Below are 16,391 nucleotides of genomic sequence, written 5' to 3'. Positions count from 1 at the left end.
ATGGATGCATAAAAAGAATATAGAATAATTTGCTTGCAGAACGTGACCATATGACATGAATAACTCTTTCGTGTGTATGAATTCTTGCATTGCTTGGACACAAGAACAAACTACAGAAGCGACAGGAAGGGATCAAGCTGATAACTGTTTAATACAGGAGAGGGAGGAAGGGACAGAATTCCCAACAGACAAATAAAATAAAATAAATATAGACCAGGAAGACAGCTGATGAAAACTTTCTGCCTTCCCTGAGCCAGGCTCTTCTCCACTAAACTCCTTGCTTATTGAGCCTCTGAAAGAGGACGATAAAGGAGAATCCACCTCTGACTCTCTGCATTTAAAAATATGGGGGTTTTTTTGGGGGGGTGCCTTTTTTTTTTGGAGGGGGGGAAGGTTAGTTACTAAAAATGGTAAACCCACTTGCCCAGGGGCACAAGAACAGATGGAGAATGAAAAATGCTACTACATAAGCTAGATGTGTAAACATCAGTTCTCTGCTCAAAAGCAGCTCCTTTAATTTCCACATACACAGTGTTTGATGTGGCTGTAGAACAGTTTCTATATGCCATCACTTTAGGATGGCAGATCTACATTTTTCCAGTTTGCTGTGTAACTATATAGCATTTACAAATGCCTAGAGCTACAAGAGAAGACAAACAGGACACAACCCTGCTATTTTCAGCAAGGAAGTTTAAAAAAATCTCCGTGTATTTTTAGGCAATAATTGAACATATGAAGTGGTCCATCTTGAATGTTCAAATTGTAGCCATGTAATAATCCTAGTTGGAATTCAAGGATGAAAGGGTAAGGGACTGACGGCAGAGATGCAAGTGATCTATAGGCCTAGACCTATAAGAATCGCTTAAGCAGTTATTCAGCAACTGCTCCAGCTCAGGCTATCAGGTAAGTAAACTAACAGTGACCTTAAGTCACAAGATGGCACAAGTCTTTGTTTATTATTTTGTAATGATCACAGGTGTTGAAGACAAATGACAGGTGACCACAGTCTGTACCAGTTTACAATATTTTTGGAGGGGAATAGCAGCAGATGCCTAACTGCAGGTAACCGTCGTAATTCAATTGATGCATATGACTTAATTAATATACTAACCTATAGGATAAGGGTGCCCTGACATTTTGAGGGTGAGGAAGTTAAGATATGGTAGAGGAGGAAAGAGCTATGCATGCATGTGCATGAGGGACACCAAGGCCTATAAAACATCTGGTCTCAGGTACAGTCATTGGAGTTCTTCATCAGCATACCAGAGTCAGACTAGGCTCCATCTCGACCCTTAGAGCGCTCCCCAAGGATAGAGTGAGTAGAGTGTAATGGTGCGGGTCACTCTTAGAACACTGTAATATCTCACTTGACTTGTTTTACTTATTGGACTAATCATTGTAGTAATAAAAAAAATTACAGTTACAAAAGGTCTTCCCGGAGTGAGAATGTTGCCATTGCTGTGCCCTATGGGACTCTGAAAGCAGTAATTCTGATAATACTTGACCTGATTGGGAGAGGGATAGCTCAGTGGTTTGTGCATTGGCCTGCTAAACCCAGGGTTGTGAATTCAATCCTTGAGGGGGCCACTGAGGGATATGGGGCAAAATCGGTACTTGGTCCTGTTAGTGAAGGCAGAGGGCTGGACTCAATAACCTTTCAGGGTCCCTTCCAGCTCTATGAGACAGAATCTTGGGACAGGAACCTATCACATTTCAGAGTGTTAATTGGGAACATTTAATCAATACTGAATCAACTATAATATACTGGCAATCCAGTAACAGCAACGTCAAGACACTCAGAGCAAAGTTCTTCAAGCTTCTGGGAAGAAGCCAACTGCTAACTGATAGGGGAGGAGTAGGGCTCGGAAGCTTCTTTTCTAACCAATTCTTCCCCAGCTGTCCAATTCCCAACTTCAAGGCTTCTTGCACCTTCCACTGGCACATCTGGCACTAGTCACTGTCAGACACCAGCTATCAAAATAAATGGAAACCTCATCCTCCTCAATATGGCAAGTCTTATGGTCTTTGATTCTGGAGCAGCTCTGCCATAGATGATCAGTCAGTACCCATCATAAAGCCACATTTCCCAGTGTGTACATCTGACAGCGGAAAGGGCTTAGATATTTAAATTTCAGGGGCCGAGGGGGGTATGATAAGGATTCATAAATATCTTGTCTTTGGGCAGCACTTTGTGCACTTCATTTGTCCTAAATATCAGATCCTGCTTTACAAACAAAGGCCTCTATCCTGTACACACTTACTCATGTGAGTAACTCTCCCCACATGCAGTGGGACTGCATACTTGCAGAGAGTTTTTCAGCTGCATTTTCAGGAATGAGGCCAAAATGTCCTGCATTAGTCTCATTAGTTGCAATTATAATGATCAATTTCACATCTTGGAATGGCATTACCTGAAGTATAATTGTGTTTCTGCTGAAGGCCAATAAACTGAAAGATTTTTCCACAATACCCAATTTAATTTGTGTTGTTTTCAGCTGGTAAAAGACGCATTAGCAACAAGGCACGTTAAGAATTTGTCTTGTTGAGCTCATCCGCTTAGAAAGCACCAACATCTAAAACGAGCCAGACAGGCAGATCTAGTGGGCACAGCTAGAAGAATGGGAGAATCTGTAAAAGCATCAGTCAAGTCTTTCACTCATAACGTACTTCATTTATATTACCTGTCTGACATCAGCAAGTGTAACCTGGACTGGAGACTTTTGCTCTTAACTTGCAATAAAAGCTGAACTAGCAAAACTGCAGGGATTTTACACCAACCTGTCTTCCCGTATCAGGAATGTTTTAACTTATGGTTAAGTTATCTATCATGCCTGGCATGGTAATGCACATAGTATTACAGAATCAGTAGCAAAATGGTACTATGAGATCAATTTCCTCAGGTCAAGTCTACGCTTAAATGGTTTCACTCGTCCGGGGTACAATTTTTTTTTTAAATGAAATAGCTTTGATGCCCAAGCCCTAGTGCAGATGCAGTCATGCCAGACAAAGAGAGCTTTTGCCAGCATAGTTTCTTCCACTTGCCAAATCACTATAAGACAGAGCAGCAAAAGCACTTTTTTCTGGCATAACTATTTACACTAAGAGGGTTTTGCTGGTCTAGTTACACCAGCTGAGTTATTAAGCATAGACAAAGCCTTAATCTCAATACATCTCCATTTCCTCATCAAGCACTGCACATAGCAAGAGACACTGAAGAGTTCACAATCTAAATAGACAAGCCAAATAAAGGATGGAGAAGAAACAGCGGCACACAGAAGTGAAATGACTTGGTCTGGGTCACATGGCAGATCAGTGGCAGAGCTGGGACTACAGACCATGTTTCCTGTGTCCCAGACCCGTGTCAGATTCACTAGACCATGCTGCAGCTCCAGTAATAATGCATCTGTAACTTTTTAAGTGTTTTGAAATCCTGAGATTAAAGGCACTATCATAAGTGAGATGTATTATTTGTACCCCCCTTGAAAAGATTGATATTTTGATGCGTAATTCTAAGCTTCTTTCATGGAACTTGACTTCACTTGTTTTTCCTGTTCTGCTTGAAGTTGGTACCTAAAAATCTACTGCTTCCAACTATTTAGAGAGCTAAAAGTCTTGATTTTTCAAGGGTAATGCTTACTTCTGATCCCAATAAACGTATTTAACATTAGCCAGCATGCATACAAGACAGATCAGAGTGGATTTGGCTTTTAAAAAACCCAAATGCAAATATCAAACAATGAAAAATGATGAACGAGAATGGTTGGTTGGTTTCCCTGCTCTACAATATGTTAAAGCAGTTTGTCCCAGTGGAAGGGGCACTGGACTGAGACTCAGGCGAGAGCCTCATCCCTTCTCCAGCTCCTTTGTGTCAGAGCAGCCTAACGGGGTCCTAAAAGCCCTGTGTCCAGCCAGGGGAAGATTCTCCCAGCACAAACACCGCAGAAGACAGCCATCAGGCTGCCCTCCAAAAACCCCCTCACAAGGCCTAGCAGAAGCAGTGGGCCAGAGGAGGCACAGCATTCAGCACTGCAGAGACTCCAGGCAGCACTTTGGCCCACAGAAAGTTTTGACTCCAGAACGCCCTACTCCACCCCTAGAGACATAGTACAGAATTTCACCACAGGTTTCTATTCCCGGTTCTGCCACTAGCCTATTGGGTGACCTTGAGTATGTCATTTTACCTCTCCATGCCTCAGTTTCTCCATCTGTAGAAGGGGGGTAATGATACTTGTCTCCTTTATATAGTGATTTGAGATCCATTGATGAAAAGACTATTAATTAATTGCTATTAAAGAGCCAGATTCTGTTCTTCATACTCAAGCAAAACTACCAGTAAGGATTTCTAAAATGGTTGCTTCCTTCTTAAATGGGTATTTTTTTAGAACCAATGCCATGCAACAAGTGGCTATGTGAAGGGAGTGAACTGGAATAGTCCCTAATTAACACACACATTGTATTACATGTAGCAACGTTTCCCAGCCTCATAGAAATACACTGGGTAGAAATCATTTTGTAACAGCACAATTGGTTGAAATAATAATCTTAATTAAAAGAGATTCTGTAGCTGGAAAGGTGGGAGGGGTTAACAAGATACCTTTAGACTGTTTTCACACCACGCCCCAGTGAATGTGGAGGCATGCAAAGGGCCTGAAAGTCACAGAGAGAAGCAAGAAAAAAAAACTCAGTGCAGAGACTGGTTATTGGTAATGACCCAGGCTAGTTTGGACAAGCAAGAATTATTGCCTTTCCCATAGGTGCAAAAATCAGACAGAAAAGGGGACTAAGGCACATTTTTCACTGCACAAAGAATTCTCACAGTAATGTGCTACCACATTGGTTATATGGCATTCTTTAGATAGTTCATTCTCAGTGACTTTCAGCCTCCTGTAGTGCATACACTTTGGGCATTACTAACTTGTTTAGACTCAATGGCCTTGCGTATATTTTTGTTTTGTTAAATGTGCTGTTGCTAATGCTTGGCATCATCTGCAAAAATTCTTCCTTCTCAATTCTAGAATGTTTGCGGAAAATGTTTAGAAAGCACGAAATAAGTACTGAAAGACTTACCAGAAAAAACTGATGCATTCTGAAAACCAAAACAGGATCCAGATTAAAACCTTGTTTTAATTAAGTCACGTCTGTCTTACCATTCAGCATTTCAGTCTGTTTAATATTTTGAAATCGTAGCCTAGGAAGATTTTTTTGTAATTTTTGCTAAAATGCAATTAAACTTTTGCTGTCACACGAGAAATATTAATAGCTTTTTCTGCTGGAGTGTGCAATTTTATGGCAGGACCAGTGCACTTTGATAATATTGATGGGCTGTGTGCAGACTTTATATAGTCTTAATCTATCAGTGTTATTTCCACCAAAATTAATAGCGGACAGTGCAACTTTCAGTACTTTAAAACACAGACCTCTATGGAAAAAGCCACGGTTCACTTTAATGTAGAAGGGGTCTAATAACAACTATGTTGCTGAAAGCAAATTAACAAATCATTAGAGAAGAAGCAGCAAGAACACAAAGGGACAAATTCTGCTCTCAGTTACAGTGGTATAAGTCCAGAATCAATATATTGAAGTCACTGGAGTTTTGCTATATTTACACCAGTGAAACAGAACAGAATTTGTCCCACTCTTGCAGTTTACCCATTACAGTAGATATGGGCCCTATACATAATTTAGAAAACATTTATTCCATCCCCAAAGGCTTGACCCAATGCCCACAAAACCCAATGGGAGTCTTTCAATTGACTTCACTAGGCAATAGTCAACACTCTAGTAAACTCAGCCCTCCCATCAATATACCCCTTTCATGACAGCCCTAAAATCCTAGGCCCCTTCTGGATGACACTGTGCATAGGAATCTGACAACAAAATAAATCAAAACCATATAGCTGCAAATTGCTGGACAGAATATGTCCAACCTGTCTCCCAAACTCAGAGGGGCTGCTTTGTAGTTCCTCCAAAACAGAAACCATGGAGGGGCATTCAGGAAGGGTGGGGAGGGGACATGTAGGATAAAGATCAGCAGGCATGTTCTGCATGATTACCCCTGATCTGGCAATGAAGATTTTCTTCATACCCTGGAATATTATTTCTCTCCCCTGCAGGAATTATCTGTCAAAGGGCGTGATATATGGCAATGCTTAAAACCAGAACATGTGAATATTAACACTGATTTTGAGAGAGATTTTTGCCACTTTTCCCTCCCCCTGCCCTATCCCCCCTACCCAAAAAAACCACTGCTCAGACTTTAGCGCCTAACTTAAATATAGTTTGATCCTCAGCTAGAAACATACAAGTCTAATTCATTTTTCAAAGCTAACCACGCATAACCAATAATGAATGCACTATCAAAAATGGCCCAGCTTTACAGCTTTTCATGCCTACAACCCCAAAGCATGCAAGTTATTATTAACTATCATACTTAATATTTGAAACATTTCTTACACACACACACACACACCCTTAGCTCACGTAAAATTCTCCTCTCCCACATCCAGCAAGGGTTGTTTTATTATGGATTACCAGAAGGGTGTATAATCGGTTCCTGATACTACAGTATATGTGCACAACGTGCAATCTCATTTAGGTTTACTAAAATAATACAGACAGAAAATTGTCCCAGTTGCATACCAATAGAAATTGGAGTACAATAATGCAAATGGCATTTAAAGGATTTTAAATACCTAGAGCTCTTTGTTTTAAGATAAGGCATTATAGCAGGGATTATCTGAGGGATCCTATTATAAACACCTTATTAATTATACCTCTATCTTTCCATAATCCCCAAATCCCTACAAATTAGTCATTTTAAAAGCACTAAATGCTTTCTGCCCACCTTACACAATACAGATTTGTTGGCAAAGATGAAGTATGTGAATTACCAGCTACAAAAGAATACCATCTGTTAAGGGAATTAAAACCCTTTAAAAAAAGTAACCCTTCCTAAAACCCCAATTTTCATTGTTTTAGAATACATATATTTTAAGCACCAGTAACAGGACCTTTTATAAATGAATGGCAAATGCTGGTTTAAAAAAGAAAAAAAAAGAACAGAACAAAGTTCTCTGCTTTGTATTGAACACAATGTGTTTGAGAAATGGATTGAAACCCAACAGAGCCTTTTATTCCTTGTATGAACTCTACAATTAAAAACGATAGTCTCCCACAGCCCAGCCAAGTAACATAAAAAAGCACGATCTTTTGATATGAAGATTACGAAGAACAGCATCTTTCAGCCCAAGACAATGATTGCCAGCCTGTGCACAGACAGGGTTCAAAGGAGAAATGGTTCCTTTGCAGAACCAGCATGGCTGAGAAAGATTGAGCCCTTTTCTCACATACTGGAAGAACCAGCCAAGGTGCTGCAAACACAAGCACGCTTAACTTCAATCATATTAATATGCCATTGAAATCAGTGGGACTACTCATGGGAGGAAAATTAAGAACAGACCTAAGCATCAGCAGAATCGGGACATATGTCTGTTCTTCCATGACCACAGTCCAATCCCCTTTTGCACTACACTTTGGACACAGATACTGCCTCACAAAATATACCAGTGGATTCACAAAGCAGTGAGAAATACTGCTCAAATATATTGTTTGCACTTTCCATTTCTCCCATTATGTGCTGCTAAGTTCCTTCATGCAAGTGTGAAAGCACAGCACCACTGATTGATGGCAGAAAATGTGAATTCTTCCTTCACTGTCTATAATGTGGCGCAAACAACATTCATACTACCCTGAAAGACACCATCTCTTTTTGCTTAAGCTAATGTAGTTTACATAACTGCACTCTCATTTCTTGCCTTGGAAGAATTTATAACACCTTTAATTTTTCTGAGCAGCTCACCTTCAAATATCTACATATGTTGAGATGGACTAGTTGAAATTTAGCTTAAAAGTCACATTGCTGAATGCATTTCTTTCAGTTAGCAAAATGACAAGTCTATTCAGATGACAATTATTTAAAAAAGACAATAAAACCAAAACGAACACCAATATGATCTTACCAAAGAACAAACCAGCATAAAACAGCAAAGAATCCTGTGGCACCTTATAGACTAACAGACGTTTTGCAGCATGAGCTTTCGTGGGTGAATACCCACTTCTTCGGATGCAAGCATAAAACAAACACCTCATGCCTGAACAATATTTGCTTCATGAGCAGCCCTCCTAAAAAGTGTGTGGCTTGAAGGGTAGCAGATTGGGGCTGCGTAGGCCCAAATTATAAATGTTGTATGGAAAAGACAAATCAACAAACCCAACTTTTTACAAAAGATTAACTAGAGCTGACAATTTCTGAATGTTAGCAATATTGATAAGTTTTTGCCATCAAAATTTCAAATTTTAGTGAAAAAGGTCAACGTTTTCAATTATTTTTTTCCTTGCAAAAAACCAAAAACCTACAAAGCCATTTTTTCATCCAGTTCTAATCTCAGCAGAAATATCATCATGAAACTTTATTGTAAAATGTTCAATGGAAACAATGTCTACATTCATGAATATCCCTTTCTGGTGCTTACAAGCTAACCCTTACAGCCTCACATTTAGGACATAAGAACCGGGATACAAAAGTAACTAAGAAAAGGTAAAAGTGAACTGAGAGTCTGTTTCTATTGTCTAAGATGAGTGCAGTGCAAACAGCAAGCAAAAAGAGTTAAAGGGTAAAAGTAAGTGAGGTATTTAAAATTCTTTCCATGTTAATCTCAGGTAAGGACATTTGTTTATTGAACACAGTAGACCCTCTCTGATTCACATAGACAAGCAGTTCATTTGTATATTAGAAAGTAAGGAGGCCATTCTCAAAGCCTTCCAGCCAACTCAAGCTCTGCTTTGGGGTAGTGTGGGATTAGTACCCCATTTAAGACCGGTGTAGGGGACGTGCAGAGGAAACGAGTTGGAGCTATCCTGGCTGCCTGCAAAACCCCTACATCACCAGAAAGGGGCTGTATACCAGGCCTTCACTGGGTGGGCAGAATATCGCAAAGAAGGCCAACAGAGGGGGAAGACAGAATGAACATTGAGATGGATCCAATGGCCCAAAACCTACTGCAACTGGTGTGCCAATACCACCCCAGGGCAGCACAGCGGCTGTAGGGGAACTGTATGTGCAGAGTGAGTTATATTTATAAATCAGTAGAATCAGGGCATTTTATTAGCCATAAAGTCACTACAACCATTTTCATTAAGTTAAAACCTGCAACAAGTTTACAAAACGCAGCCCTGAGCTAGAAAGCCTAGATTTGGCTTCAGTGGAAATGGGGGGGCGGGAGGGAAGGAGAGGAGAGAGAACTGAAATTGTTTGTACAGCAATTCATACTGAGTACTCATGTTAATGACTCTACAATGGAGTCCTGACGTATTCATTAAGTCTTGGCTTTCAGATGCCAAAGTAAACAGCCAACAATAAAAAGGGTCAGAGCATATCCTCCCACGGTTATACCTACAATAAAGGGAACAGAGAATCCAGAGCACTTGCTCTCTTCAGGGGTAGGAGTGGAGGAATGGTGTAGAAGTAACTGGGGTCTGAAACCTTCCATCTGTCTGTTTTATCATCTACGACTTAGGCTGTGAGCTCTTTGTGGCAGGGAACCATTTTTATTTATTTTTTTTTAAACACACTAGATGTGTGTACAGTGCCTAGAAAATGAGGCCCTGATCTTTGATTAAATACAAATAAGAAGAAAAGGGGAATCAGCCAAACCACTGAAATCTGAATAGCCACTGTAAAGGATGAAATCCACTCCACCCAAAAACAGACAGGACAGTTGAGCTACACGAGGAACAGACAAATTCAGTGCAAATAAGAATGTGTTTTCTAATGGACTTTATCCTTGTAAATCAATGAAGTATCAAACCTAACACCCTAGAAATGTGTGTTGGCCTTGAACCCTGGGATGATGATTTGCACAAACATTTATTTAAATTATTTTTTTTTAGGGTCAGATTCAGCACCCAATGAAGTCAATAAAAAGACTCCTATTTGCTTCTATGGGCTTTGGACAAGGCCCTTAAATTGAATACACACTATTATACTGTATACATAAAAAAATATTCATGCTTAAGCTAATCAGATAAGAACCCAAACAACTGCCTTAAACCATGTAAACTATCTACAGATAAAATTGTATCAAATTTAAGATACTGTGTCTCCATCCCCAACCCCATCTTTCTATTTAAATGCCTCTGAGTTGATACATAATACATACATTTTAGCTCAAAAGACTTCCGAGAGAGGCGACTGTGATACTATTATAATGACATTCACACAAGGACGAATTAAGCATCGTCATACGCAGGGATCTGATACAGTATCTCAGGCTACATATAAAAATCAAATGAAATACTGTACTTAAGTGCAGGCTTTAGAAAAGCCAACAGGGATCCAGCTTCTTCCACTTCTCTGAACTGCTTTTAAAGTTACATGTCTCATACAAGATAAACCACTCTGTCACTGCGAAAAAGTAATGGAAACAATTTAAGCATTCAGAAATATGCCCACCCAGCACAGACATGAAGTTGTTGACATACTGGTTACACTTAACCAAGCCTATAAATGTTTTTATACACTGCACTGTGCGTTTCTGTTTTATACATCTATTTCTTACGGAAAAAATAAAAGTTTAATGTGAATGGAATTTTGTTGTGTCTTGGAAAAAATGAGGTTTGAGCAAAATCTTGACAGGTTTAAGTCTGTAGTACAGAGCATTAATACTATGAAAGTCAACGCGAACTTCCACAATATTTATAAGGTGTTTTGCAAATGTCTATACTAATGAGAGCTAACATTTTTAGACCATTAATTTTTTTTAAAAAACTTATACAAATCTACCTTTTGGAAATAGTAATTATGGAGTAATAGATGATCTGACCATTTAATGGAAAGTAGCCATGGGTGGTACCCTGTAAGTTTGGTTTAAACATTTCCAGAAATAACAGGCGATTATTTTTTCTTGGGGGGAGGGGTTAAATAGGGAATGTTTTTTCCAAAAAGCCATACTCATATCCACACATATAAAAAAAAAGTTACCCTCTAAAAAGTGAGGGCTAATACTAAAGAGGGAGATTCTCAAAAGGTACAAAGGACAATTAGGTGCCCAAGTCAGTGCATTCCCAGACTACAGGTGTTCTTCACACACAGGGTCAGCCTGACATGCTTAGTCGCATTGAGTAATACTAAATTCTTCAAGTCGTCCCACTGAAGTCAATGGAATGGCTCAAGGAGCAGCGGGCTACTCAGTGTCTGAAATCCTGGCCCCACTGCAGTCCGTCAATGGAAGTTTTGTCACTGACTCCAATAGGGACAGGATTTCACTCCATGTGATTGCATTAGAATCAGACTCTTAAAATATCCCAAACATGCTCCCTCAATTGTTCTGACTATAAAACACCCCAAGTAGAACAAAATCTGAGTCTCTCTGCAGTGTCACATTCCCATCCCTTCCACTGCTAGAGATCATCATGGACCTCATGCCACTTGAAAAGCAGGGGAGAAAAGAAAGATGGAATATTGCACTACTGATCAGAACCTACCACAGAAACCAGTGGTGAGTTGGGGATTTTTTTTTTTTTAAAAAAGCTCTTAAGTCAATCAGTGGTACAGTGTGGGACATATTTTGACAATCAAAGAAGGGAAGACCTAGCATTTGTTCAAGCAACAGACTAGTACCAACAGTGAAGAGTGACATTAATAACTGGGCAATTGGTGGCTCAGATACTATGGTGATGGGCAGTAGTATAAAACCCTAAGATCAAAAGATCAAACACAGACAGAGCTGCAATGAAAAGCAGCAACCTTATGGTTGGAAAGCAAAAGTCAACCAGCATATTGTGCAATGAACAACAGTAGAGAAAGGAGAAATTTTGAAGGACACGTGAATAAACCCCAAACAGTTACAAAAGTGATAGTCAATATCCATATAGAACAGTCAGGAGAGCAGACTGCTCTGCTACATAGAAAAATCCATGTAGGCCGTGGGAAATTTCACAGATTTCCCCTCAGTTTCCATCAGATCATTCCATCAGTGACTGTGGTTTCCTCCCAGAGGAACAGGTAGTGGGTTCAATCGCCCCAGAACCCACAGATGTCAGGGATCCTCCAGAAACTAGGGCCATCTGCATTTGTCTCCGCAATGCCCTACAATCCCCTGCAGCTATTCCCCAGCCATCAGTACTGCTCAGCTTCCCTGGCCAGCAGCTACCTGGGGAAGCTTCATTAAAGGGCATGTTCCACAGCAAGGAGGGATTTTGTGCCAAAGTTAGTAAAACCTTGAGTCTCTGTGTATTAACTTGAAGCAGTTTACTATTGGCTTTCAGGGGAGGAGAGACATATAGAGCAGAGAGTGAGGAGTACAATGGACCCAGTTCCCCATGAACAAGGGGACATGAACTGCATTCTTCCCTGGAGACAAGAGACCAACCTACTTACCTATGGTTTGTTTGTTGTTTTAAAGCTCTTACTGTGGTTGCTTTCACACACTCATCCTAGGCAAATGATCTGTCTCATGACCTTGATTTTTAAATGTCTCATTCAAAAACTCCACAACTAAACATCCTGGAATTCAATGCATCTATTTTGACAACTTAAGGGCTGATTTGTCCTGCTGGGGTTCGGGCTTGTGGTTCCAGGAAACAGAGCTATTTCAGACCTGAAACAAACTCTATTTAAACTCAAAAAAGGAAAAAAAATGATATATGCGCTAGCCTTTGTGGAGTAACTGGAGAATCTTATTGCTGTCACCTCTATACTTCCCCAGCCTCTTCTCACTCTTTTGCATCACATCCTAAATTTCAAAGTAATTCTAGATAAGGAATGTGTCTTTTAATATGTATTATGAGTTTGTGTGATAATGGGTTCCTTCTCCCCCACTCCCAGAAAATGTTGATTTGGGGAAGATTTTAATGAAAACTAACAATTTCCATGGAATGACATTTTTGTGAAGAAAAAAAAAGGTATTTAGCTGAGAACCCAATTTTCCATTAAAAAAAAGTTTCAGTGGAAAATTTTTGACTAGCCCTAATTGTGAGGTCCCTAACATACCAACTGCAGTAATAATAAAATAAAATAAGTGACATGAGAGATGAACTGTGTTGCAAAGAGACAGGTCACTTTACTGTTGGCTTCTCGTTGCATGAGCTCAGGCAGAGGAACTTTTGCATAAAAAGACAAACCTTGAAACAGAGAAAATGCCAAGACTTTGAAAGCTTCTAATACCGTCAGTCCCAACTCCCAACACATACATTCTAGAGCCATGCTCTTTGAGGACTCTCAGACAAAATTCATCCCTGGTGCAACTTCACTGAAACTTGCCTCATATTGATATCTCTAGTATATGATAGTTGGGTAATTACCCAATGCCCTTTTGCTTAACAAACCAAACTTGCTGGAGTTGAAAAACTCATATCACAAGTTTATATAAGAACTGTAGGCTACTATGCACTTGTATCACAACACAGATGACATATGGTTATGTTATGGTAAGGTAAGGTAACAATAGATGGTAAATCTTGGAACAAGAGATTTTTGCACATTACAATTTCATTTCTCTACACCTGGCTTGCAATCTAATATCTATGGTCCTAGTTTAAAGTCTATGACAGTTCTATAGTACTTCACATCACAGAAATATACCACACAAAGCAGAACCAGTTCCACTCATAAAGGTGCTTTAGAGCAATGGTTTTCAAGCTATGGTCTGTGGACCCCTGGGAATCCACAGACTATGTCTAAGATTTCCAAAGGGGTCCACACCTCTATTTGAAATTTTTAGGGGTCCACAAATGAAGAAAAAAAAAGGTTGAAAGCCACTGCCTTAGCGACAGAAGGTTGGGTTCCAATTGCACTTTAGCTGGTGTAAATCAGGAGTACCACCACTGATATTAATTCAGTTACAACAGTCTAAACCTGTACAAAACAGCAATCAGGTTCACATTAGCCAACCAACAGTGATTCTACAATATGACTTTCTTCTATTAAGTCTCTAAATAAAATCCTTTGCACTGCTTTGAAATCTCAACTCAAATGCAGTTTTAAAAGAAGTTAGAATATAAACAGCAATCCTCAACTGTCCCTATAAAAAGCATTTAGTATTTTTTGGAGGTATTCAAAAATTCATTCCAGAAACCATTTTCATCTCTGGCCTATTGAGTTCAGATTCTGGGTTTTAATACTATATTTTATTTGAAGCTAGGAAAAATAAATCTCACCAATTACCTTTGAATAAACCAACTAACTATACTGCCCACTGGATATAACCACTTTAAAAATGGCATTGGTTGTGAACAAGGTGCTACAGTGTATTCTGAAGCCTCCCAATACATGATTGGCAGTTGGGGCCACAATTCTGCTAGGTGCTGAGCACTTCCTGTGAAGTCAGTGGGACTGGAAAGCACTGGGCAGATATTTTTTTCCTATGATACGATAAATTTGTATTACTTAAGGAGGATTGGCAGGTCTGAACCCAGACGGGCAAAGAAAGGGAATACATTCAACAGACAAATACCAAGTTTTGTGAAGCCAGCAGACGATCTGATAGGGAGGTATTCAGGAGGACCAAGTATCACCACAAAAGCCTAGATCAACTGCATCATAATACTATCCATTCATAATGTAAATGCTTAGTGACCCCAAGAGCCTTAATGAAGGTCATTTTGATCAACTACAGTTTAGTGGCAATGACAAAGGTGGGGCCGGGGGACGACGCTGAACGCATGCGTTTCCACTGAACTATCTTTCAGTGATTCTTTTAATAAGTATTTTTAATTTCAGCTTCCCCATCGTTTCTCAAGCTGGGGGAAAAAAATAATCAGAGCACAGTCAGTGCAAGTGATATTCTTCTGCTGCCTCCCCCCCCACCCCCACCCCCACCCCACACACACAGTTCTGCAGTCGCTCTGCACGTAGGACTGCCACTGGAGTCAATGAAAGGTCTGTGCCTGGAGCAGCTGCAAAGACACACTCCACACTAATGTCCTAGGGCTCGATCCTGCTTCCATTTAAATCAGTGGCAAAGCTCCCAAACGACTTAAACGGGAGCAGCGTCAGCGCCCCCCAGCACATTCCTACACTTAACAGAACGATGCATTTTTACTGAGGGTTTCCGTTTAGCGATAAATCTTAGGGGGGAAAGTCAGACTGGTCTCTATGCCACCAGACCCTTCACTACACAGAGCTACAACACTTTGGACGTGCATTAGTTTTAAGTACCCTATCACCAAATTAAATAAAATCAACCCATTGTCGTGCAAACATTCCAGCCTCATCCAGAGCACTGTCCCCGAATCAGCTGGCCTGTTAGCGGCTCCTGCGAACCTTGATGAGTTTCTCTTTCAGCTCCGTCCTGACCCAAACCTCAGCCCACTGAAATCGCTGGAAACCTTTCCGCCGACTGTCATCGACTTTGGATCCGGCCCCAAGCACGGAGCATTTCACTCCTCCACCCTGTAATCTCCAAAATATTCGATCTCAATTACTTTTTTCTGTATTGGAGCAACTAACTGAAGTTTTTAGAATTTCAGGGCAAACACTTTCACTCAGCTATTTTAGTCACAGGAGTATAAACCCCATTTATAAGGCTACCTTGCCAGCTCTCTTTGCATTCTATAGCATTGGTTTGGCTACTTAAGGGTCGCAGAAACACCAACACGTTACGCATAAAGGGTTCAGGGCACAAGCTATAGTCGAAAGAGGGAATCATTTCATCATTGCTCTTCATGTGCTGAGTAACTGCGGGACTTTCATTGCCAGCCCAAAATTCAAGCACCACGGCTTTCAGTTTCTCGAAAATACATGTGTTCAATAAAACACAATTTATTCCCTTGAAGGTTTCCCCCCCCCCACGCCCCATCCTTCAGAGATCTAGGCAGGTACCTAACCTCAAACAGTATTTAATCCCGTTGATTTCAGTGGGACAATTCGCGTGTTCAGAATTAAACATCTGCCTACATTTCAACAGCATTGGATAATAAATTATTTCTGCAGCTATTGACCAGATTCTGCAGCCCTTGCTCAGGGAAAACCCGCCAATGGATCTAACGATGTATGTCACCCCAGTAAACCCTGCACCGAGAAAAGAAAATTGGCAGATGAAAAGGCCTCCACTCAAAACAATCCGCAGAGCTCCGATGAACACAATACTAGGCCCGATCCTGCGCTCATTGAAAGACATAGTAACACTTCCCGTTAACTTCAGCCGCAGCGGGATCGGGCCGACTGACAGTCATATGCACATCATGCTATAACTTTTGTAATCCACTGTAGGATCTTCCCATCTGCGCGCTCCACTTTAGACTGGAGAGCGAGGATTAGACAGGGAAGCGTGTCTTACTTCACACGTGCAGCACTGCATTGTTCACCTAAACCCTGGGGAGGGGGAATGGGAGGT

The 16,391-nt window shown here is 40.5% G+C and overlaps 1 protein-coding gene across 10 annotated transcripts in view; it reads right to left on the bottom strand.

Annotated features, from left to right (window-relative positions):
- Nucleotides 1-16,391, bottom strand: part of CHST11 (carbohydrate sulfotransferase 11) — a 280,383-nt gene that overhangs the window by 235,991 nt on the left and 28,001 nt on the right. For 3 of the 10 annotated variants that reach the window (XR_005583681.1, XR_005583679.1, XM_039484661.1), the window contains exon 3: nucleotides 5,068-5,086. The exons of 6 other annotated variants lie outside the window; for them this stretch is intronic. The gene's annotated coding sequence lies outside the window, so the exon portion shown is untranslated. Of the gene's footprint in view, nucleotides 1-2,552; nucleotides 2,629-5,067; nucleotides 5,087-16,391 lie in introns of those variants that run through there. One more of the 10 variants, XR_005583680.1, reaches the window with a different exon arrangement.

Source organism: Mauremys reevesii, linkage group 1, assembly GCF_016161935.1.
Source record: "Mauremys reevesii isolate NIE-2019 linkage group 1, ASM1616193v1, whole genome shotgun sequence".
Taxonomy (NCBI): Eukaryota; Metazoa; Chordata; order Testudines; family Geoemydidae; genus Mauremys; species Mauremys reevesii.
This window is presented reverse-complemented; position numbering and strand designations above follow the sequence as displayed.